This window comes from Lissotriton helveticus, chromosome 7 (genome assembly GCF_964261635.1).
Source record: "Lissotriton helveticus chromosome 7, aLisHel1.1, whole genome shotgun sequence".
Classification (NCBI taxonomy): Eukaryota; Metazoa; Chordata; class Amphibia; order Caudata; family Salamandridae; genus Lissotriton; species Lissotriton helveticus.
The window spans coordinates 1,916,675,565-1,916,700,850 of NC_136068.1; the positions used below are offsets into that span (position 1 = coordinate 1,916,675,565).

Genomic DNA, 25,286 nt, shown 5'->3' on the forward strand with positions numbered 1-25,286 from the left:
TTTTGTTTTTGACCGTGTGATGGCAGCTACGGAAGCCGTTTGCACAGCTGCCTTCGCGGCCTCATCAGCCAATGAATTCCCTGCAACGTGAACGCCATCACGCTGATGACTCAGTGTATGTATCACGTGAGTCTTTGGTAGTTCTTTTTGTAAAAGAGCTACTTGTTCCCAAAGCATTTTATGCTTGATTGTGCCTCCTTTTGCATCCTTAAAACCATTCTGAAGCCAGATCTGCAAGTATTCATTGTAAGACTGAACGCAATAATACGAATCGCACACTATGAGTGTGGGGAATTCTCGATCGGTATTTTCAAGCGCCATCTTGAATGCTAGTAGTTCAGCTCGCTGAGCTGTACAATCTCCTAGAGATTGTGTTTTAGTGACCAGTGGTCTAAATTTTCCTTCGTGCCAACGACCTTTAACAATCACGCACGCAGCACTGTAAGCTTGTTTACCCCCCACTGCGGGTTGTGCTGATCCGTCTGTATATATTATACAGCCGTAATGTTCTAGAGGCAGAATTTCGGTCGGCGGAGGACATTCGAATTCATATTGGAGAAATTCTTGTGTTTTTAAGTTAGGATCAAATTCGTATGCCACGTCTGTTGCAGCAAGAGAATTAGCCCATTGTATCCATCTCGGATGGAACGCTTTAGCATTCGGAATGCTTGCTTTTGTTACAGCCTCTAGGGCTGGTATCGGTGTCACGATTATTATTCGTTTACCTTGTGCCAGGGCTCGTTCTTTTGCTATAGCTGTCTGTGTTGCAGTTAGAATTTTTTCCGTTGGGCTAAATTTCATTTCAGCTTTAGTGTACAAGTGTGATTTGAATGCAATTGGTACCTTTTCTCCCTCATTAGAGGTCAGGTATGTGAATCCGCATCTTCCTGGGATGACTCGAATCACAAGATTGCGTGTGTTATCACGTGTTTCTAATTTTGTTTTAATTAACATGTCTGTTTGTAAGGATCTCAGAATTTCTGTGTGTATTTGAGTCCAATTGGTTCTTTTAAAATCTGGTTTTATTAGATCATAAAGGGGTTTGACCCTTTCTGCGTAATTTGCAATGTATGTTCTTCCGAAATTTTGGAAGCCTAGAATTGACTGTAGGTTTTTTAGTGTTCTAGGTGCTTGGAGTACGGCACATTTCTCTAGGAAATTGTCAGCCAGGCTTTTGCCTTCACTTGATAATTCATATCCTAAGAACAGGACTGTTAGATGGGCAATTCTAGATTTTTTAAAGTTGAATTTGTAACCCTCTGCTGCGAACCCAAGTATTATGGTGTTCACCCTCTTCAAGTGAGTATCCAAGTCATCATCTGTTAGGTATATGTCGTCGACATAAGATAATGCTTCGTCATCATATGTTTGTAGTAACTCTGTTACTCTCGCTGAGAATAATCCTGGGCTGTTCTTGTACCCCTGGGGTAACCGACAGAATTGTTTTTGAGCGCCATTTATTGAGAACGCGGACAAGTATCTACTCTCTGGTGCTATATTTTGACAAAAGAATCCATTAGAGATGTCTAATGTTGTTTTGTATTTTTTGCGCACTATGTTATTCATTAGTGCAGCACTATGCGAGTTTTGCACTGCAAAAGTTTTGCAACATGAGTTAAGGTGTCTGTAATCTAAAACTAGACGATATGAATTGTTTGGTTTGGAGACCGGAAACAAAGGGTTGCTCATTTGTGAGGTGCAAGTTTCAATCACCCCCTGGTATTCTAGTTGATCTAGAATTTCTTTTACCTGTTTTTTTAGCTTCTTGCTTAATTGGGTACTGTCTTTGTGCAGTAGGTTGTGATTTTAACTGGATTTTGTGAGGAGGAGAGTCCTCATCCCATCCTACATGATTTTTATATAAAGCAGGAGCCTGAGCTACTGCCCACTTTCTAGCAAGTGTGTATTTTTTATGAATTGGGATATGATTTGAGAAGGCAAGCATAATTATTTCTTCGCCATGAGGGCAGTCCCTGACAAACTCTGGTGGACAGTCTTTTTCAGCTAGAAGGATGTCATAGCCCTTGGAGAGATTATCCCAAAATAGTCCCCTTATTTTTCTAGTCTTATCCCCTTCTATACGTAAAGTTATTTCATATATTTTGTGAGGTTTGCTAACTCTGGTGTCTGCAGTTTCCACTTGAAGGTATTCATTCGTGTCCACTGTCTCCAGATGATTCATAAGGACTTTGCGAGCTATGCTCACTTCTGCTGCGCTGTCTAGCATTGTCTGAGCCCATTCTCCGTTTTTCAGTTGTGTCCTCAGTATTCTCGGCATTGTTAATTACTTTAATACTGGCTACCTTCTATTTTGGAAATTGTAATTTCTTTTTTAGATGAGCAGGTTCCTTGTCTTTGGACTTGACGTGCTCTTCTCTTTGTTCTGATCGTCCTCTTCTTTCCGATTTCTGCGAGGAAGTCTGAAAAGATTGAGAGGGGTGTGTATCAATTTCTTGATATCTATCAGGCTTCTTTATATTATCCCTATTTCTAAGGTTGTATTTTTTCCCAGAGGGCTCACTTTGGGGAGACCTGTGTCCTTGGTCTGGAGATCTTTCTCTCCGCCGAGGAGACCTTCCTCTGGTCTGGAATCTTTTTTCTTTAGGATTGGATTGTTTGTTTCCATCCCAGCTCTTTTTTTGTGATGTTAAATTATTATTAAAAAATACTTTTTCAGGACTTTTAATCAGTCGGGGTTTTACTGGTATTCCACCTAGACTATCTCTACCTAGTTCCTCATAGGACTTTTCTATAATTCTGGCAATTTCAGCTGGTTGGTCTGCTATATCTGTTTCTTTTAACCTTTGGCGGATCGCCACGTTTGCTGCTTCTCCCTTTATGTTGGCTAGTAATATAGCCGAGACCTGCTTGAAGTCTTTCAGTAATTTCATACCAAGAGTTAAAGCGGGTTCTGGACCGTATTCATCTTGAATTTGTTTTAGCACATCTGGTATTACCGAGATGGATGGAACACCATGCGTTTTTGTGTAAATGGAAGCAAAAACTGTACCCCAAGTGTCACAGTCCTCCACGTGTGGTGCGATTCCCATTGGAAGACAGATAGTCAGAATCCTGTGTTTATCCACAGGAGTGGTGTCTGGAAACACCGCCTCTATTTGGGTGATTTTTTGTGCTAACCAGAATGGTATTTGTTCCCGTTTAGCTGGTACTTTACCTAGGCAGGACTGTATGTTCTGTGGTGTAATTTTATTTGTATTCCCCTGATGTGGGGTCAGCTGTGGAATTTTAATTGCTGGTTGGATTGTTGAAGTCCGCATTACATATTGGACTAATTGTCTATGTACTTTTATTAATTGTTTTAGTTGTATTAAAAGATCTGCTGCAGACATTCTTTCGATGTCTGGATGTGGTGTGTATCCGGCTAGGACCGGCCACGTTGCTCCTGGTCTACCTAATGGACGAGCCTGGTGATGTGATTATTATGTTTTAGGGCGCCATTAAACAAGAGCAGGTGTTCTTGAAATTTAAGTGGTACTTCCACCTCCTCGAAAGGAGTGTATTCATTAGGAGGTTCCTCTGTTTTGTAATAGTGGAAGTACTTTGTTACAGCGTTTGCTGCTGGAAAGTGTATCCATGAATAGAATACCTCTGTCTGCCGATATTCGTGTGCCTCTATTACGAATATGACTGTGCCACCTCTAGGTGTCAGTCCATTTTCTATAAGTTTTAAAGTTATAGATTTTCTTATGTTGACCGGGATGAGTATTATATCCGGGTCTGCTGCTTGCATAGTATTATCAGCTGCTACGAGTTCAGCTGCTATTCTAGCTGCCTCTCTTTCTCCTTCACTGTCTGACATTGTACTGTCCAGAAGGTTATTCCGTTTGTTTGCAGATCAGGTTTCTTATGGAAACAAAGATTAGATGCACAATATTTTGGAACAGTGTATCCTTCAACGTTGACTAAACCAAGAACCATACATAGGAGTTTCCTCCTGCGAGGTTTGGCGGATATTACCTTTCACCCACTCCAGACGTCTTTGGAGTATTATGGGAAAAAAGGGGTCTGAGTGAAAAAGCACGACTGAGTTACTCTAATGTCTTGCGTTAGTTTTATCGCCTTTCCAAACGTTTGGGCGCCATGTAGTGTAGTTCCTATTATCCCAATAGGCTCTGCGCATTGGAATAATACCTTCAATAGTATAGGCCTAGACCAGACGTTAACTAGGTCTTCTATTGTCGATATTAGACTTAAAGTTTTGGGTTTGCCAGCTAGCTCAGAGTTCACTAGAAACTTTCTCGAATAGGCAAGGAGGAGCTGAACCTCCCTGGATAGACAAGAAGGGATTTAGTTTCTGACAACCATAGAACATGACAACTTTGCTCTCCCCTAATCAAGAGTGTATCTCTAGAGTCGTGTGAAAACAAAAGACAACTTATTTTACTCAGTCAGTACGTGCATTCTTAGTCTCACCAGATTGTAGAGAAAAGGAAGAGACGGGCGTGTTCAATAAAAGATGGTATTTATTGATCAGTCTCTTTTCTCATACAAGAGAAATGGATCGATATTATCGCAATACTTATGGTTAAGTAAAGTGCATACAATAAAAGCAGAAGTATAAAATAATACTGTAAAAACATGTATATGGTTTCTAAACCATATAGTGGTTTAAAATGGATAAAATAGATACATACATATATACATTTGACTAATCGTACTCAACTGGTGCTTCTAACTACGCCTACCCCAATGTACCTGACCTAAGCCTAATACGTGGGCGGGAATAGAAAGTAGCAGTTTAAGTTAAGTTTGTTTTGCCAAGTGACTGACTCAAGAATTCTCTGCAAGGGGTTATTCAGTTCTGTACCTGGAATCTAGGATGGTTGAGGGATGGTATCTCTCGTCTTTGGTCTCGATATTCCAGGCTGCCTGCAAGGGCTGCTTGGAAGCGCCGGAGCTGGATTTCTCGGCAGGAGAAAGCAGCGTCTCGTTCTCAGCGCGTCAGGAAGGCGGGGCTGCGCCAGCGGGGTCTGCTCTGCTCTGGGCTTCGGCAAGTCTGGCTGCTCCGATCTCGTCACCACCGCGTGTGTTTGCTTAAGGCAATACCGGTAATATTTATACCTGTAAGGTGCCGAGATTGACGTAAGGATGGACATAGATACGTCAATAAGGATGTCATACGAACTGGTCGTTAGCACATTCTTTTGCTGAAGTTCTCGGTGAAATCAAAACAATGGCCGCAGGGTTTTTCCCAGGTTGTCATAGGTTTGATTCTCCGTATGCCTTATCAGGGGCTGGAGGAATATTGCTTGTCTAATTAGATGGCAAGCGTTATGACCTAATCAGATAACACGTTCCTGTGCCGTGGTGTGGCTTAATCAGATAACGGTTTCTGCATCATGGGATGGCTGCTAGTTAACTTGTTAACCAGAACAGGGTCAGGAATAGGGGGATTGATACAGAACCTATAGGAATACATCACACCCTAGCCAGGCCCGGGAGAGCCTCCCCGGACCCCGGTGGACACCCTTCCCCAGGGCCCAGACCCTCGGCTGGCTTGCAGGATGGGGGGATGCCACACCCGGGGCCCGCTGGACGGAGCATGAGCCCCAGGCCCGGTCACAGCTTCTGAAACCCTAACCATGCCAAGGAGAGCCTCCCCGGGCCCCGGTGGACCCCCGTCACCCGCGCCCGGACCCTCGACTGGCTTGCAGGATGGGGGGTTCCCGCACCCCGGGGCCTGCCAGACGGAACACGAGCCCCGGGCTCGGTCCCAGCTTCTGAACCCTAGCCAGGCTGGGGAGAGCCTCCCCGGGCCCCGGTGGACACCCTTCTCCAGCGTCCGGACCCTCGGATGGCTTGCAGGACAGGGGCATCCAGCACCCGGAGCCCGCCGGATGGAGCATGATCCCCAGGCCTTGTCACAGCTTCCTAAAGCCTAGCCAGGCCGGGGAGAGCCTCCTCGGGCACCGGTTGACCCCATCACCAGCGCCCAGACCCTCGGCTGGCTTCCAGGATGGGAAGCTCCTGCAGCCTGGGATCCTGGGATGCAGCATGAGCCCCCAGTCCGGTCCCAGCTTCCGGACCCTAGCCATGCCGGGGAGAGCCTCCCCGGGCCCCAGTGGACCACCCTGTCCCCAGCACCCGGACCCTGGGCTGGCTTCCAGGATGGGGGCCTCCTTCAGCCTGGGACCTTGGGACACAGCATGAGCCCCGGGCCTGGTCCCAGCTTCCGAACCCTAGCCAGGCCGGGGAGAGCCTCCCCGGGCCCCGGTGGACCCCGTCCCTAGGGCCCAGACCCTAGGCAGGCTTGCAGGATTGGGGGCTTCCGCTCCCTGGGATGGAGTTCCAGCCCCGGGCACGGTCCCAGCTTCTGAACCCTAGCCAGGCCGGGGAGAGCCTCACAGGGGCCCGGTGGACCCCTGTTCCCAACGCCCAGACCCTCGGGCGGCTTGCAGGACGGGAGGCACCCGGGGCCCGCCTGACAAAGAACAAGCCCCTGGCCCGGTCCTAGCTTCCGAACCCTAGCCAGGCCGGGGAGATTCTCCCCGGTGGACCCCCGCCCCAGCACTCAGACCCTTGGCTGACTTGCAGGATGGGGGGGGCTCCCACAACCTGGGACAGAGCACGAGCCCCGCGCCCGTAACGGTCACAGCTTCCAAACCCTAGCCAGACCGGGGGAGCCTTCCCAGGCCCCGATGGTATCCCGGAACCATCAGCTGGCTTGCAGGATACGGGGATCCCGCACCCGGGGCATGCCAGATGGAGCTCAAGCCCCAGGCCCGGACCCAGCTTCAGAACCCTAGCCAGGCTGGGGAGAGCCTCCCTGAGCCCTGATGGACCCCCGTAACCAGCGCCCGGACGCTCTGATGGCTTGCAGGACGGGGCTCCCATACCCTGGGGCCTGCCGGACGGAGCTCAAGCCCCGGGCCCCGGTCCCAGCTTCCGAACCCTAGCCAGGCTGCGGAGAGCCTCCCCAGGCCCCGGTGGACCCCAGTCCCCAGCGCCCGGACCCTCGGCTGGCTTGGAGGATGGGGGCTTCCGCACCCCAGGGCCTGCCGGACAGAGCTCAAGCCCCGGGCCTGGTACCGGATTGCGAACCCTAGCAAGGCTGGGGAGGGCCAGGCAAAGCCTTCCCTGGGCCTCGGTGGATCCCTGTCACCAGTGCCCGGACCCTCGGCTGGCTTGCAGGAAGGGGGGCTCACGTACCCCGGGGCCTGCCGGACGGAGCTCAAGCCCCGGGCCCGGTCCCAGCTTCCGAACCCTAGCCAGGCCAGGGACAGCCCCTGGTGGACTCCCCTGTCCCCAGCACCCGGACTCTTGGCCAGAACCATGGAGGGTTAAGCCCAGGCCATGTCCTCTCCCTGACGGCCTGCCCCGCGAGCCTATTTTTCTCAACTATTAAGCCCCCACGTAGTGGGGGCTCACAGAACTTTGGCGAAGGACAAAAGTTGGAGTTAGCCCAGCTGCCAGCCGGCAGGGCCATCTGGTCACCCAGCCTGCAGGGCCATCTGGTCACCCAGCCTGCAGGGCCATCTGGTCACCCTGCCCGCAGGGCCATCTGGTCACCCAGCGTGCAGGGCCCTCTGGTCACCCAGCCCGCAGGGACATCTGGTGCCCGGTCCGCAGGGCCATCTGGTGCCCGGCCCGCAAGGCCATCTGGTCACGCAGCCAGATGACCAGATGGCCTGGGACGACCCAGCGCCCAGATGGCCTGGGAGCGTGCCGTACCCATTCGCCCTTGCAGTCCGGCTAGGGGTGGCCAGGCGCACCGAGGCAGCCACTCAGGAGGCTCCTTCCCTGGGTTGCTGCTCACCTCCCTGCCCGACTGGGACAGTGGGAAGGAGAGGCCCGGCCAGGCCATCTGGTCACCCTGCCGACCCGCAAGAGATGGTAGACCCCATCCCTGCACTTCGGTGGGGCAGGGACAGGAGGGGGAGGCCCCCATGCCAGAAGGCACATGGTGGAGGCAGCCTCCCACAAACCCACGTTACCCCCTCCACATCCCTCCTGCAAGCCCGGCGGCCGAGGGATCCACCCCTGGGTGTGGTGGAGGAAGGCGTCCGCGGGCACCCACGCACGGAGAGACAAAAGCTTGGCTTAGAGGATGACTTTCAATAGATCGTAGCGAGGTAGCTGCTCTGCTACTTACGAAACCCTGACCCAGAATCAGTTAGTCTACGAATGATTTAGCACCGTGTGCCCCACCAACATGCGGTGCACTAAGGCCGATGGAGGCGGCCCCCTTCCGTGTCCGCTCCGGTCCTCAAGCGAGCGGCTCTACGCACCGGCTCCCCGAGAGAGGCCGGCTATCCCAGGCCAACCGAGGCTCCACGGCACTGCAGTATCGTTATGGTTTAGGGGGATTCTGACTTAGAGGTGTTCAGTCATAATCCCACAGATGGTAACTTCACCCCATTGGCTCCTCAGCCAAGCACATACACCAAATGTCTGAACCTGCGGTTCCTCTCGTACTGAGCAGGATTACTATTGCAACAATACATCATGAGTAGGGTAAAACTAACCTGTCTCAAGACGGTCTAAACCCAGATCACGTTCCCTATTAGTGGGTGAACAATCCAACATTTGGTGTATTCTGCTTTACAATGATAGGAAGAGCTGAAATCGAAGGATCAAAATGCGACGTCGCTATGAACGCTTGGCCGCTACAAGCCAGTTATCCTTGTGGTAACTTTTCTGACACCTCCTGCTTGAAACCCAAAAAGTCAGAAGGATCATGGGGCCCCGCTATCACGGTCTGTATTCATACTGAAAATTTAGATCAAGCGAGCTTTTTCCCTTCTGCTCCACGGGAGGTTTCTGTCCTCCTTGAGCTCGCCTTGGGATACCTGCGTTATTATTTGACAGGTGTACAGCCCCAGTCAAACTCCCCACCTGCACTGTCCCTGGAGCGGGTCGCGCCCAGTGGGCTCCGAGCGCTTGGAGCCAGAAGCGAGATTCCCACGGGGATCGCCCCCCGCCTCACCGTACAAGTGAAAAAACAATAAGATTAGTGGTATTTCACTGGCGACCTGAGGACCTCCCACTTATCCTACACCTCTCATGTCTCATCACAGTGCCAGTCTAGAGTCAAGCTCAACAGGGCTTCTTTCCCCACTGATTCTACCATGTATGTTCCCTTGGCTGTAGTTTCGCTAGATAGTAGTTAGGGACAGTGGGAATCTCGTTCATGACGACGCATTTGGCTATCTGTACCACCTCGAGGTGGCACATTCTGGGTTATTATGCTGCCCATCAGCGTCAATTCGGTTTTGCTTCCAACAATACAACATTCTTTTGCTCTGGAGTACAGCCACACTGAACGCTGTCCTCACTGGAACTGGGATCACGTATAGGCCGGAGATAGTACACCCTGCAGTACTATTCCAACAATTTTAAGATTGTCTACGAACAGTCCTGAGAAATTAGAATATGATTAGCAGGACATCAATAATCAATGTGTGATAATTATGTGTATGCGATTATTTGAGACCTATTCATCATTCAAGACATTTCAATAAGTTTGATGTACACAACTATATCTATATTATTATAAGTACACATATATAAATAAATACACATCTACAAATTGCAAATCTAATAAGAAAAAAGCACATCTAGAAAAATTCACATCTATAAAATACTAACTGTTGTGTCAACTATAACCTATATGTTAAAACAATATGCTTTATAAGGGTGACATGTGTGCTGCAAGAAAGTGTACATCTCAGTGTAAGTTTGATACTCAATTGTCCATGAATACTTGGCACATTTTAAGAGTGTCCATTAAAGTAGTCAGGCAAACATTTTTCTTGAATGGAAATGCCATTTGCAGACCTAAATCAGCCAGAACAGCATCATTACATTGAGGCCAAATACCACGACATCCAATGATAAAGCCACGAAATTTAACACCGTTGCATTTTGTGAGATCTTTGATTTGCTGTGACAGATCCTGATAGTATTTCACTTTACTCTCAAACGCTAATTCAAGGGAATTCTGAGAATTTTTTTAACGAATTGAGATATCAATCACTACAGCTGTACCATTTTTCGTAAACACCACATCTGGTTTCGTAGTTCTCCTTGATTATTATTAACATGAGGTTCCCTGTATGCCATCCAACCACACCTTTTTGCTCTATCAATGAGCAATTCCAGAATTTTGTTTTTATCCTAATGTTCTTAGTTTTAGGACATGCGCCTGAAATATGAGAAATTGTTTCACAAACATCATTACAATACCTACATGTAGCAAATGCACGATTTCTTCCCCTAGTGGTGGTTTCTCTGGTATATAAAACATTTGCTCTTAACATCAGTGCAACTATGTACTGGTTTTCTTTCATTTTGTTATGCTTGCTGATCCAGAAGTTTGAAGTTGGATTACTTGCTAAGTATTTAATACCATCACCTTGGACAGGGAGATTTGCCCATTTCTCAAACTCTTCTTTTCTCCAATCATATGTTGCTAACAAATTCAAATCATAGTCCAGAAACCTACTGTCTAAAATTTTGGGTTTGTGTGTTTTGATAATGCTATCAATTTTTTCATTCACATCTTCTCCTGCATACCTGAATAAATGCGCTATGTACAGGTCTGGGGCTGTCCCTGAGATACAATAAACTATTGACTTTATTGAGACCAATTTGTGTACATAGTTTTGGTATACTGAGGCCCCCAAATGATCTTTTCGAATATAGGAGACCATCACATGTGTATGCAGGAAGGTGTAGAAATTGTTTGACATACTTTTTTATTGTTTGATCCAGAACATTTAAAAGTTTTGCACCTGTTCCTGTCATTTCCAATTTGAATGATAGTTTAGGTACCAAGTATTGACACAAGATTTCTATTTTCTGCGTGGGCTTACGTGGTAGATTGTCAAGTTTTTGAGCCCAATTGACAAGAACCTCATTCATTTTGTTGTTGCTTGTATGGCCAGTGTGTGGATCAATGTTCAATCCGAGGTATCTCTCACTTTCTCCTGGATGAATATTTTCAATATTTTCTTTTTCAAATTGCCATGGTTTACAGTTGTTAATCAGTATTGTATCTTTATGGTGACTGATGTAAAATCCATGTGTCCTTTTCACATTAAGTTTTAATCCTATAGTTTTACTGAACTTTTCAATGATTTTCAGATTTGTACTCATTCCTTCCCAGGTACTGCTGAGTACTGCGATGTCATCGGCAAAGGCGAGAGAGGTGATGTGTTCAATACGACCATCTGATCTAAATGTGAAGCCCTTGCCATTTTTCTGAAGATCACAGATCAGAGGATCCAAGGCAATGTTAAATAGAAGTGGGGATAGAGAGTCACCTTGTTGGACCCCAGATTTCATTGTTATTTCAGGAGTTGTTTTGTTGTTCTTTCCCTTGAAAGATGTTGTTGAGTCAGTATACAAGTCTTTTATTATGTCTCTGATGTATGATGGAACTTTTTGCCTTGCGAGACTCTGTATGATGTGACCATGGCTGACAGAGTCGAAGGCTTTTGATATATCAATGAACACAACTGCTAATAAGTGACTGTTTTTTCGTGCCCCTTTTATGATATTTTGCAGTAGAGTCAGATTCTCGAGACAACCTCTCACCTTCATGACGCCTTTTTGTCTCGTATTCAATTCAACAAAAAATGAGAGTCTTTTAGTTAATATTTTTGTGAATAACTTCATGAATGCAGTACCGATGGTAATTGGACGGCAGTTACTGATTTTCTTAAGTTCACTAATCGGTACATTCTTGGGTATCAAAATTGATTGTTTCTTTTTAATAATTTCTGGTACTCTTCTCATCAACAACCAAGACGATAGAATTCTGGGCAGCAGTCTTGGTTGCCTGCTGTGCACTTTATACAAGTCATTCAGACCAATCTTATCAGGCCCCACTGCTTTCTTTAGATTGGAGTCCTCGAAGGCATAAGTTACTTCGAGCAGTGTTATTTCTTTACTTAGATTTCTGATTTCGTAATCCTCTGGTATCTGATCAATCGGCATGAAAATTGGATTTTTCTTGTTTTCTTTCTCAATTATGTTTTTGTAGTATTGAAAAATTTCATCAGCACTGATTTGGCAAGTGGCATCTCCTGCCCCATCAGTGATAATCCTGGCAATTTTCTTTTTGTCTTTTTTAAACATTGCCTGGTATTCTTTGTAGCTGCCCTTTGCTTTGGCATAATTTTTCTTGTGCGTCCGATTAAGCCTTCCGTTTTTCTTGTCTTTTGTTGTTATCTTGTTCCCTACTGAGGCATTCTGGTGCTCATCTTGAACAGATTTCATAGGCTCATTATTGAGTTCACTTGTTGGTTCATTTGTTGGTACACCTGCTAGTCTAGGACTTATATCAGTGGTGTTTTCGGCGATATAAATCACTACTTCATCCATCAGATCCATAGCAGCATTGTGTTGCTGTACGTTTTTGGTGTACTTCTCGATTTCAGTGATTCTGTCTCCCAGTTCATCAAAACTCTTGATTTTTTGCGCACGTTTTCGATTGATAAAGTCTCTGCGCTTTTCTGTTGTTTTTCCACTGTAACCTCTGGTTCATCGCAAGAGTCGTTCTCAGAAATATTTGATGCTTGCAGTACATCTTTTGTGAATTTTTTGCTTTTATCTTTTCTATCTCTTCTTTTTTCTTCAATTTGTTTTCTGTTTTTATTTTCAAAATGTGCAACCATCAGCGCATTAATATTCCTCTTATTTTCATATACTTTTTCCAATTCTGCTAGTGGCAGTATTTCTTCCTGTGACCATAATTTTGACGGTTTGCAGCTTGCTAGAGCTGCTAGTCTAGCCTCATTTTGGGCTCTTGGATGCGCATGCAGAGCATGTTGAGAAACACCAATTTTTGTTCCAAATCTGAGGTCACCGAAGCTGCACAGGAATGGCAGTTCTCATTTTTGAGGTCTTCCTTTACAATTGGCATAATGGCATGCAATATTGTGGTATTCGGCTTCTTTGTCACATTTTGAGCAGTACGTTTTGAGATAGAAACCTTTGTGCTTGTTGGAAACATGTTTTCTCAGTTCTTTAAAAGTTCCCAATATGTCTCCACACAAGTCACATTTATATTTTTCATTTGGGTACTTCCAATAAGTGACTTTTTTGTAATCACTTTTCTTTGTTATTACGTCTTTGCTGACCTCGTAAACATCGGGAAGATAGATTTTCAAAGTTTGCTGTACCAATGTAATTCTTGGCCGAGGTGGCCACAAACTCGATGGATTTGCTGAGGTCTACTGTTGTGTCATCTTCTGCTATAGAGGGTGAACTAAGGCCTATATCGTGATCTGAATCGTTGTTGCTTGTTGCATTGTTTGAAGCTAGTGCTGGTTTGTCAAATTCGGTGAGGAGGTTAAGGATTTCTGGGAAAGACAGCACCTCCTTACGCCATCTTAACGGGGTTTTTATTCTCCAGGAACTACCCCATCTGAAATTGGGTTCGTTTGCTTCGCCACTTCTCACTATCCTGCTCGCTGCTATGATAGAACCTTGTGTGGCCTGTCTCTATATGCTTCTCTACGCAGAGTCTAGCACCATAGAGGCAGTTACAGGCGGGACCACTGGGAGGTAAAGGCCACTACAACCGAGAATAGGTTAACAGAGTCATAGTTACTCCCGCCGTTTGCCCGCGTCAGCTGCTAGGCGCCAGCCGAGACAGATCGCCAGACCCGTGCCACGGGGCACGGGGAGAGGCAACCACCGCAGCTGGGGCGATTCACAAGAAGGGGCCGGGTCTCATCCAGAGGGGCCACCGCCCTGGAGGGAGGCGCCTTGTCCAGCTGTGGTGCGCGCACAGCCCCACTTCACGCTCTAGCCCAACCGACCCAGCCCTTAGAGCCAATCCTTATCTCGAAGATACGGATCTGACTTGCCGACTTCCCTTATCTACATTGTTCCAACATGCCAGAGGCTGTTCTCCTTAGAGACCTGCTGCGGTTATGGGTACGGCCCGGCGCGAGATTTACACCATCTCCCCGGGATTTTCAAGGACCAGCGTGAGCTCACCGGCCGCCGCCGGAACAGCAACGCTTTCCAAGGCTCGGGCCCCTCTCTCGGGGCGAATCCATTCCAGGGCGGCCTGTCCTTCACAAAGAAAAGAGAACTCTCCCCAGGGCTCCCGCAGGCTTCTCCGGGATTGTTTGCGTTACCACACTGGATGCCACAAGGGCGCCTGTCTCCGTCACTCCAGGTTCAGGGATGTGAACCTGACTCCCTTTCGATCGACCGAGGGCAACGGAGGCCTTCGCCCGTCCCTTCTGACTGGTCCTCGCCCATCTCCTAGGACCAACTGACCCATGTTCAGCTGCCGTTCACATGGAACCCTTCTCCACTTCGTCCTTCAAAGTTCTCGTTTAAATATTTGCTACTACCACCAAGATCTACACCTGTGGCGGTCCACCTGGGACCTCGCCCTGGGCTTCCGGGCGCACCGCAGTGGCCCTCCTACTCATCACGGCTTAGCCCCCGCGGCTCTCTGTGCCGACGACGGACGGGTATGGGCCTGACGCTCTAGCGCCATCCATTTTCAGGGCTAGTTGATTCGGCAGGTGAGTTGTTACACACTCCTTAGCAGATTCCGATTTCCATGGCCACCGTCCTGCTGTCTATATCAATTAACACCTTTTCTGGGGTCTGGTGAGCGTCGGCATCGGGTGCCTAAACCCGACATTCGGTTCATTCCACAGCGCCAGTTCTGCTTACCAAAAGTGGCCCACTAGGCACTTGCAATCCATGCCCGGCACCAAGCCAGCGAGCCGGGCTTCTTACCCATTTAAAGTTTGAAAATAGGCTGAGATCGTTTTGGCCCCAAGACCTCTAATCATTCACTTTACCAGATAAAACTGGGGGCTCTGAGAGCCAGCTATCCTGAAGGAAACTTCGAAGGGAACCAGCTACTAGATGGTTCAATTAGTCTTTCACCCCTATACTAAGGTCGGACGAACGATTTGCACTTAAGGACCGCTACGGACCTCCACCAGAGTTTCCTCTGGCTTCGCCCTGCCCAGGCATAGTTCACCATCTTTCGGGTCCCATCATGCACGCTCATGCTCCACATCCCCCACAGAGCGGGGGCAAGACGGGCTGGTGCTCCGGCCACTGCTGGAAGCACGGTGGGATCCCACCTCAGCCGACGCGCGCCAGCTCTCACCTTCATTGCGCCTTAGGGTTTTGCTCGGCCCTCCGACTAGCGCACACGTTAGACTCCTTGGTCTGTGTTTTAAGAAGGGTCGGGTGGGTAACCGACAATGCCGCAGACCCCTGGCACCCGGTGTGGGCCTCCCCACCCGGCGGTGTGACCCAGTCGGGCGCAGTGAGAACAGTCTGCCCCAGTCTACAGTCGCGCCTGGAGCAGGGGGGCCCATCCCCCCTTCAACCGCCCCAGCGCTCACCGAGGGGCGGCTGGGAATGGGTGCCCAGGGGAGGGCACAGAAGAGGAAGAATCTCCCTCTGACCTGTGGACACAGCAAAGCTGCTGCCAGGGGGTCTGTAACACCCTCCGCTGGAGCGTGGGGCCACCTGCCACCCCGAAGCCTTCCCAGCCGACCCGGAGCCGGTCACGGTTCACCGCCGCAGAGACAATGCGCCCTGCAGAGGGGAGGGGATCCGGAACTCCCGGGCCACCGACCTTCCGGCCGTGTTGAATCCTCCGGGCAGACTGCACGGACCCCACCTATTTATCTCTCGACGGCTTCAATCCCTCTTGAACTCTCTCTTCAAAGTACTTTTCAACTTTCCCTTATGGTACTTGTTGGCTAGCGGTCTTGTGCCAGTATTTAGCTTTAGATGGAGTTTACCACCAGCTTTGGTCTGCATTCCCAAGCAGCCCGACTCCGAGAATACCCGATACTGGTGCCCTGGGAGCCGCTACCCACCTAACACCATCCGTGAGGTGAGTCTCGATCAGAAGGACTTGGGCCCCTTGAGCGACGCCGGGTAGTCGGTCTTCTGTATGCCACATTTCCTGCGCCTGCCGCCGGGCGGGGATTCGGCGCTGGGCTCTTCCCTTTTCATTCTCCGTTACAGGGGGAATCCTGGTTAGTTTATTTTCCTCCTCTTAGTAATATGCTTAAATCCAGTGGGTCGCCATGTTGGATCTGAGGTCGTAGTCAGAAGAATAATGCCGGAGCGTCAAGGGGGTTGCCGGTGAAGGCCAGGCCCCTGGCGGAGCGGGGGCCTGGCTACCCGGCAGCGCGTGCCCTCTTTCCCCGGATCGCATTTGGAGGGGTTTTGCCCGCGCTGGGAAGCCGGTCGCGGAGGTGGGTGCCCGAGGCACGTGCGTGCAGGCAGCTGGTGGGACACCACAGACCAGACAACTTCTCGGGGCCAGACGCGCCGGCGGCGTACTTCTGTGGCATGACATGGCGAGGGACCCTGCCAAGGGCGATCGGGGGGGTCTGAACTTGTGGGGGGATGAAGGGGAAGCTGAGCTAAACCTGCGACAGCCCCAGCCACGTCCCGGGGAAGCCCCGGGGCGATTGACGATCGAGTGACCCTCATACAAGCTTAGCCCGGGGAGGAACCCGGGGCCGTAAGGTGCATTCAAAGTGTCAATGATCAATGTTTCCTGCAATTCACATTAATTCTAGCAGCTAGTTGCGTTCTTCTTCGATGCATGAGCAGAGTGATCCACCGCCAAGAGTCACAGGCAATTTTCCAAAAACGTTCACCACCCTGCAGGAGAAGCGTGAGGAAGGTGATGCCATCCGTCTGCTGCCCGCGCAGTGAGACAGCCCAGGCGCCCCATTCAAGGCTTCCCCTCTGAGTGTCAGACTGCACCGTTGAGAGAAAAAAACATTGCCAGGCGCTCGGCCCAGGAGTCCCCCCCACCCACTCGCAGGCGAGTAAGGGGGCTCCCGGTGCATCAGGAGCAGGCAGCCCCGCAGCCGCCGGTCCCTCCCGGAGTAACTGGGAGGGACCGCACGGGATCGGGTAAAACCGGGTACCTGGGATCGAGGAAGGATCGCCCCACCTGCACCTCAGCTGTCCGTTGCAGTGCGGCCCGAACTGTGCACCAAGCTGGCTTGTACAGCCCACCCCACCCTTGCCCGTGCCAGAGGTGCTGGAAGGGAAGAGCCAGGCAGCTCCCCTTCCCACATGCCTCCCACCAAGAGGAGCCGGGGTCTCCTCGCAGGCCCTCGGCCCCTTCTCTTCCAGGCTGCCCTGCTACACCAGAAGGGCCCAACCGCAGTCGCTGGGATCTCGGTTAGGCCAGGACATTGGGCGCAGGAGGGCACAGCCAGCAGCAGGTCCTTCCAGGGGGGGTGGTGTGAGAAGTTGGCCTGGTATATGATGTTCACTATTCTAGTGAGCACCTTGCACCAGTCCAAACAACCCTTATGGTGATGGTTGTAAAGTCAACCTTATAGACCAGCTATCCTAGAGGTAGCATGGACAAAGCAGCCTTAGGCTAAACTCAAGAGGGCATGTGAAGCCAGCTGTTTTACCATATGAAATCCGTTTAATACCAAATGAAAGGACACCACACAAGATATATATTGAAAATATATATGTATTTATTTCTAAACAAACCCCTGAACTCTTTATGAGCACAGAAGCACAAGCGCAAAACAAGTAACTTAAAAAAATAGACAAAAGTTGCACAATTATGGATAGGCCGGGTTGGCCCGCTAAACCATATATTAAAAAAGTGGTATAAGTACCGCAACACGAACAATGGTAAGGCCTAGGGCCTTGGGAATCGCTGGGGCTACACTGAGCTAACAATGGTTAGGGAGCAGGAGGCCCACAGGATGTGTGTGCAGTGTCTAAAAGCACACGAGTGTACACATTGAAGTCAATGGATGCGTAAAAGTTATAAAGTTAAAGATTTAGGAGTCTTCCAACGGGAATAGAACTTAACCACTTAAAACTAGGACACTAAGGATGTAAACCTCTACAAGAGCACCGTAGTACTCGCGTTACCTAACCCACAGGAAGCGGGTGCATAGGTCCAAAAGTGTGTCAGGTTTCGTCGTGGAGATCTATGGAGCCTTGGAGTAAAGATGCTGCATGTGGCCAGGAGAGAAGAGTCCGGGTGGATCCAAGGGTGGATCGAAGATGTAGAGGACCTGAAAGCAGAGGGGACAGAGTCTGGGTCACTAGCCAGTGACCAGCATGGAACCAGGATGGAACCAGGCGATGTTGGGATGCATTCAGGTGCTGATGGGAAGCTTGTCTCTTCAGCCACGTGGTCCGGGAGTCATCGACGACAACCAGGATGGAGTCACGAGCTGTCCCACAAAGGCTCTCGCTGTCGGCGGTGTCGGCTTCAAGATTGGAGGCAACAAGCCTTGGCAAAGGCAACCCACGCAGGAATCGATGTAGGCTTCTTTCTCAGACCAGCAAGGTCTGAGGGGCTGCTTCTTTTCAGGGAAGCAAGGGCCAGTCTAGAGCAACCAGACCAGTAGTGTAGTTTCTCAGGATCGTTGCCAAGATGGCCACTAGCCAACGGGCAAGTGACCGGGCAGACGCGTCGAGCAGGAAAATGCAAAGGGTCCCACGCAGAACTCGTGGAGTGTGCAGGGCTGATCTTCTGTGCAGATGCTGCTCGTGGCTGGGGCTTCTCAATCCCCAATGCACAGCTTCGAGAGGGCTTCGGGGGCTGCGCAGTTAGCAGGTCGCAGACTTTTCAAGATGGCCGGTCCCACGTCTCACGTCGCCTCCACGGGTCTCAGCTTTGCAGGGACTGTGGATCGGGCTGTTGGATATCTGGGAATTTGGGGCCAGTTGTAGGTAGGCAAATACTGGTCGGTAACGGCCGAAATTCAGTAATTTCGGCCGTTACAGACCAGTATTTGGAAAATGGGATGTAGGTGGGCATTTTACTGATTCAGTAATTTACCGAATCGGTATTTTAAGGAATCGGTAAATTACCGATACCTTAAAATACCGAATCGGTAAATTACCATTTTTGCTATGTAGGGAGCACTCAAATGAGTGATTTTCCCCTTTTAGGATTCGTTATTTACCACCAACTACAAGTTGGTGGTAAATAATGAAAACCTTTGAAAAGGCATTTTTTTTGCTTTTCCAACAGTGCCATGTTGCAGACATACATGCCCTTAGGGCATGTATGTCTGCAACATGTGCACCCATACACAATTGAGGGGTGCAACAGGGTGTCAAAGTGACACCCTGCCACCCTTCAATGTTTCCCCCTTTTACCGAATCGGTAAATACTGATTCGGTAATTGGCATTCATTCCTATGGGCCTTCAGGCCCATAGGAATGAATGGCAATTAGCGAATCGGTATTTACCGATTCGGTAATTACCGAAACTTACCGATTCAGTAATTTTTTCGGTAAAATTACCTACATCCCATTTGCCTGTTCTTAAATACCGAATCGGTATGATTCGGTATTTAAGAATCGGTAATCTGGGATTACCTACATCGGGCCCTTGGTTCTTGTCAGGCTCTGGGCTCGGGCTCTGGCGGGAGGTGGCGGCAAAGCAAGTTGCCGATCGCTGGATGGTGCCTGCTTGTGCAGGATGGTCACTCCTTGACCGCAAGGGAGATTCTTCAGTCGTCTTCTTCCAAAGTAGAGTGATGAAGGTCCAGAGTTTCGTTTCAAAGTTTCAGTCAGGATAATCTAAAATCCCAGTGACTCAGCTCCTACCTATATACTGATCGTAGGGGCTGGATTACCTGCTTGGTCCCTCCTATGGGTGGGACCAGGGAAGGGGGCGGTTACCCCCCTTTCCCTTTGTCCAGTTTCGCACCAGAGCTGGGGCAGGGAAGCCCCAGCACCGGTTTGAACTGGACTATGCATGGGACACCTTGTGTGCCCCAGGCATGTCTCAATCCTTTCAGCCCTCCCTGTCCCAATACACAAAGTCCTGTCTAGGGTGGTGCTAGCACCTCCCAAGGCAGGAAACCTATTGTCCAAGCCTCCCTCGCTGGAAGGACTCCCAGCAGCAGGAGGTCAGACTTGTGTCTGTGGCAGCAGCATCCATTTTGTGATGCTGAGGCTCTGGTTAACTTTAACCGGGAATAGTTAGAACAACATGTCTTCTACCTCTAGAAGGGTGGAATGCTACCCCCGTTGCCAGGACTGGCGAGGGGGTAGTATTCCAAATCGTATGACTCAGCTCATGCTAGAGCACCATCTCACATAAAACCAAGCACTCTGCCTTCAGGATTGTTAAGGCCTGCCATAGGAGTGACTGATAGGTGTATATGTGTCCAGACATAAGGTTAGATATAGGTATACCATGTCTAAGCAAAGGGTGATTACACCACCTTGCCCCAGCTGAGTGATCAGCCCGTTGTGTCGATTTGGGTGGCCAGCTAGGGGTGGCATAATACATGCTGCAGCCCCTGGTAGGCCTTGGATGCACCTATTCCCTAGGTACCTATGGTACACTGTACAGGGGCTCATAAGGTGACCCAGTATCCAATTGGTAATGTACCTAAAGTACATTGTAGTGAATTTAGAGAGAGAACAGCTGGGCTGTGGGTCTGATTAGCAGGCCCACAGCCACATTAAGTTGAAAACCAGTGAAGCAAAAAGCAAAAAGTGGGGTGACAATAGGAAAGCAGATCCTACTCTCCTACAGGTGGCACCAGCCCACTGCCATTCGGTTTCCCCCACCGCGGGGGTGGTGTCTGGTGAGCTAAGGTTCCATCTCAGGAGGGCCTACCACTGTGCCCCTCCCAGAGAGGGACAGGAAACAGGGGCCGCCCCGTCCCCAGTCCCTCACACGTCAGTCGGGTTCTCTCCGGTGGAAGAAGCCCACTGAGGGCCCAGTCCTCACCCGAGCGCCCCATGCGGCCGTGGTCCGCTCCACCGGCCAGGGCGTGCAAGGGCAGGGCCGGGCCCTGTGCCTACAATGCGTGCGTGCAGGAGATAGCCGAGGGCTTCAGGCTGGCGCCATCAATCGCTCGGGCCGCCCCACCGTTAATGATCCTTCCGCAGGTTCACCTACGGAAACCTTGTTTTGACTTTTACTTCCTCTCGATAGTCCTGTTTTATCATCTTCTCGGCGCTCCGCCAGGGCCGCTGCCAATCCCGGCGAGGCCAATCTGAGGATCTCATTAAACCATCCAATCGGTAGTAGCAACGGGCGGTGTGTACAAAGGGCAGGGACTTAATCAATGCGAGCTTATGACCCGCACTTACTGGGAATTCCTCGTTCATGGGAAATAATTGCAATCCCCAATCCCTATCATGAACTGGGTTCAGCGGGTTACCCGCACCTGTTGTAGAAGGGTAGACACACGCTGATCTGTTCAGTGTAGCGCGCGTGCAGCCCCAGACATCTAAGGGCATCACAGACCTGTTATTGCTTGATCTCGTGTGGCTGAACGCCACTTGTCCCTCTAAGAAGTTGGACGCTGACCGCGGTGAGTCCCGTAACTAGTTAGCATGGAGGAGTCTCGTTCATTAGCGGAATTAATGAGACAAATCGCTCCATGAACTAAGACTGGCCATGCACCACCACCCACAGAATCGAGAAAGAGCTATCAATCTGTCAATCCTTTCCGTGTCCCGGCCGGGTGAGGTCCACTCCTGGTGGTGCCGTTCCGTCAATTCCTTTAAGTTTCAGCTTTGCAACCATACTCCCCCCAGAACCCAAAGACTTTGGTTTCCTGGAAGCTGCTCGACGGGTCATGGGAATAACGCCACCGGATCGCTAGTCGGCATCGTTTATGGTCGGAACTACAACGGTATCTGATCGTCTTCAAACCTCCAACTTTCATTCTTGATTAATGGAAACATTCTTGGCAAATGCTTTCACTTTGTTTCGTCTTGCGCCGGGCCAAGAATTTCACCTCTAGACGCACAATACGTATGCCCCAGCCGTCCCTCTTAATCATAGCCCCAGTTCCGAAAACCAACAAAATAGAACCGGAGTCCTATTCCATTATTCCTAGCTGAAATATTCAGGCGACATGCCTGCTTTGAACACTCTAATTTTTTCAAAGTAAAACGCTTCGGACCCCCAGGACACTCAGTCAAGAGCATCAAGGGGGCGCCGAGAGGCAGGGGCTGGGACAGGTGGTAGCTCGCATGGCGGCGGACCGCTAGCTCGATCCCAAGATCCAACTACGAGCTTTTTAACTGCAGCAACTTTAATACACACTATTGGAGCTGGAATTACCGCAGCTGCTTGCACCAGACTTGCCATCCAATGGATTCTCGTTAAAGGATTTAAAGTGTACTCACTCCAATTACAGGGCCTCAAAAGAGTCCTGTATTTTTATTTTTCGTCACTACCTCACTGAGTTGGGAGTTGGTTAATTTGCGCACCTGCTGCCTTCCTAGGATGTGGCAGCCGTTTCTCAGGCTCCCTCTCCGGAATCAAATCATGATTCCCTGCCACCCATGGTCACCATGGTAATCACAGAAAGTACCATTGAAAGTTGATAGGGCAGACATCTGAATGTATCGTCGCCGTCACGGGGACGTGCGTTCGGCCCGAGGTTATCTAGAGTCACCAAAACGGCCGGGCGAGCCCGGATTGGCCTTGGTCTGATAAATGAACGCATCCCGGGAGGTCAGCGCTCATCGGCATGTATTAACTCTAGAATTACCACAGTTATCCAAGTAACAGATGGAGTGATCAAAGGAACCATAACTGATTTAATGATCCATTCGCAGTTTCACTGTACCGGCCGTGTGTACTTGCATGTGCATGGCTTATTCTTTGAGACAAGCATATGCTACTGGCAGGATCAACCAGGTAGCCGCACCTGCTGACAGAGTGGGGGCATGTGCCCATCTCCCCGACTGGCAACCTTCACGCACCCCCCCATCTCTCGGGAGCCTGCCAGGGGAAGGAGCCCACCCGCCTGGGCGGGAGCGCTCACTTGAGGGGTGTGGAGAGGTGTGGTCGCATGGGCACCAGCAGGCCCAGCCATTTTCCGCAGGAGGGAGAGGCAGGCCGAGCGGCAGCCTGAGCGAGATGCAGGGGTGTCGGAGCCTGGCGGCGGCGGCACCTTTCGGAACGGTCGTTCGAACTGCTGAGGAAATGTGCTGTGCAGAGAGGGGTGACGGTGTGGCATGCGGGGCCGTCGGACCTGCCGGGCAGCAGCATCCGAGGGCCTGGTGCCACCCAACCCCTCCCGCTCGGGTAAGACCACTGGGGAGCATGAGCTGCCGGGGCCACTCGCCTTCACTCTGCTGGATAGGGTCTCCTGCCAGGAGGCAGGCCCTCGAGTCAGACGGGTTATGCGGGGTGGAAGCGCTTTGCTTGAAACAACAGCCGAGGCTGGCCAAGCAGTCCATCCCTAAATGGACCGATAGTGCGCAATCGATCAGAGTACATATGGGGCATCCCCTGGCAGGCCACCCTGCGGAGGGGGTATACTGGCTTAGCATCCCTGCCTTCTCCCGGGGCAAGCAGACTCAGAGGAAAAGGACCATCGGGAAGGGGCCGAGACGCAGGTGCGTACCCAGGCCCCTGGGGCCCCAGCAGGCGGGCACAGGTTCTGCCTTCCCCTGTTTCAAAATCGCCGGACCTCATGGAGGTCTGACTGAGCAAACTCAGATAAAAAGGACCATCTGGAAGGGGCTGAGAGGCAGGTGCATTCCTGGGCACCTGAGGTCCCCTGCAGGTGGGCCCGGGTGCTGCCTTCCCCCGTCTCAGCATCGCCGGACCTCAAAGAGGTCTAACTGAGCAAACTCGGGGAAAAAAGACCATCAGCAAGGGGCTGAGAGGCATGTGCGTTACTGGGCCCCTGGGGGCCCCGGCGGATGGGCCTTTGTGCTGTCTTCCCCCGTCTCAGCATTGCCAGACCTCCCAGAGGTCTAACTGAGCAAACTCGGAAAAAAAGAACCATCAGGAAGGGGCTGAGATGTAGGTGCATACCAGGGCCACTGGGGGCCCGGCAAGCGGACCGGCCCGGGTGCTGCCTTCCCCGTCTCAGCATCGCCAGACCTCACGGAGGTCTGCCGGAGCAAACTCGGAGAAAAAGGACCATCGGCAAGGGCCTGAGAGGCAGGTGCGTACCCGGGCCCTGGGGGCCCCATCGGGCAGGCCCGGGTTCTGCCTTCCCCTGTTTCAGAATCGCCGGACCTCACGGAGGTCTGACTGACCCTCTCCCTAGTAATCTGGAGCAAAATTACCCCATTTTCTTGTAATCCGTGCACAGGAGGTGACAAAGGGGACCCAAGGCGCGAACGTACCCGACCTCCTGGAGCCCTCGCTGTGATCGGGAGGCAAATGAGCCCTCATCTGGACTTCCAGGGAAGCCCGGCCATCTGGTCACCCAATAGGAAAGCATTGGGTGTGACCAGATGGCCGAGGGGATAGGTGCGACCAGATGGCCGAGGGGAAAGGTGTGACCAGATAGCCGGGCACGAAAGGGAAGTCATCTGGTCACTCTGTGTCCCAACAAAAGAGTGAGCGGGCACCGGGGCATGCGGGACCGGAGGCGCAGGGCCCCAGCTGGGCTCCAGCCATGGAGGCTGCGAGGGGGACCCGATGGGCCCTACCACCCAGGGCCTGCGGACACCTTGACAAGCAGGGGAGGCCTGCACGGGACCGACGGACTCCTGTCCTGGGCCCTTGGTGGAGCAGCAGGCCAGGGAACAGGCCCGGAGCACCCGACCCGGGGCCCGGGGTAGGGAGGCTGCCCTCCCTGGGGCCTTCAGGGGCCCCGGCTGGAGCTCCTGAACCCAGCCAAGCAAGGGGAAGCTCACCAGGTACAACAGAACCCTGTCCTGGGCCTTTGGCAGTGCGGCAGGCAGGGGGACGGGGCCCAGGGCTGGAGCACCTGACCCAGGGCTCGGCGGGTCCCAGGACCCAGCCTGGGCTCGCTGGCCCAGAGGCACAGGGAAAGCCTCTCAGGGCCTGCAGGACACCATCTCGGGCACCCTGCCATGTGGCAGGACCGAGGACGGAGCCCAGGGTGGGGAGGCTACCCTGCCCGGGGCCCTCAGGGGCCCTGGCCGGAGCTCCTGAACCCAGCCAAGCAAGGGGAGGCTCCCCAGGCACAATGGAACCCTGTCCCAGGCTTTTGGCAGTGCGGCAGGCTGGGGGACGGGGCCCAGGGCTGGAGCACCCGACCCAGGGCTCAGCTCCCACGCCCGGAGGCACAGGGAAAGCCTCCCAGGGCCTGCAAGACACCATCTCGGGAACCCTGCCACGGCAGGACCGAGGATGGAGCCCAGGGTGGGGATGCCTCCCTGCCTGGGGCCCTCAGGGGCCCCAGCCGGAGCTCCTGAACCCAGCCAAGCAAGGGGAGGCTCCCCAGGCACAACGGAACCCCGTCCCAGGCCTTTGGCAGAGCTGCAGGCCCAGGGACGGGGCCCAGGGACGTAGCACCCGGCCCGGGGCCTGGCGGGGCCCCTGAACCCAGCCAGGACTCCCAGGC

General features: G+C 51.4%; 1 non-coding gene and 2 pseudogenes across 1 annotated transcript; all 3 read right to left on the reverse strand.

Annotated features, from left to right (window-relative positions):
- Positions 1-8,048: 8,048 nt before the first annotated feature.
- On the reverse strand, positions 8,049-16,070 carry LOC144771026 (28S ribosomal RNA; annotated as a pseudogene).
- Positions 16,071-16,454: 384 nt separating this feature from the next.
- LOC144771145 (5.8S ribosomal RNA) lies at positions 16,455-16,608 on the reverse strand. The gene has a single exon (XR_013599145.1). It is a non-coding gene; the product is annotated as a 5.8S ribosomal RNA (ribosomal RNA).
- Positions 16,609-20,866: 4,258 nt separating this feature from the next.
- On the reverse strand, positions 20,867-22,654 carry LOC144771342 (18S ribosomal RNA; annotated as a pseudogene).
- Positions 22,655-25,286: the final 2,632 nt, after the last annotated feature.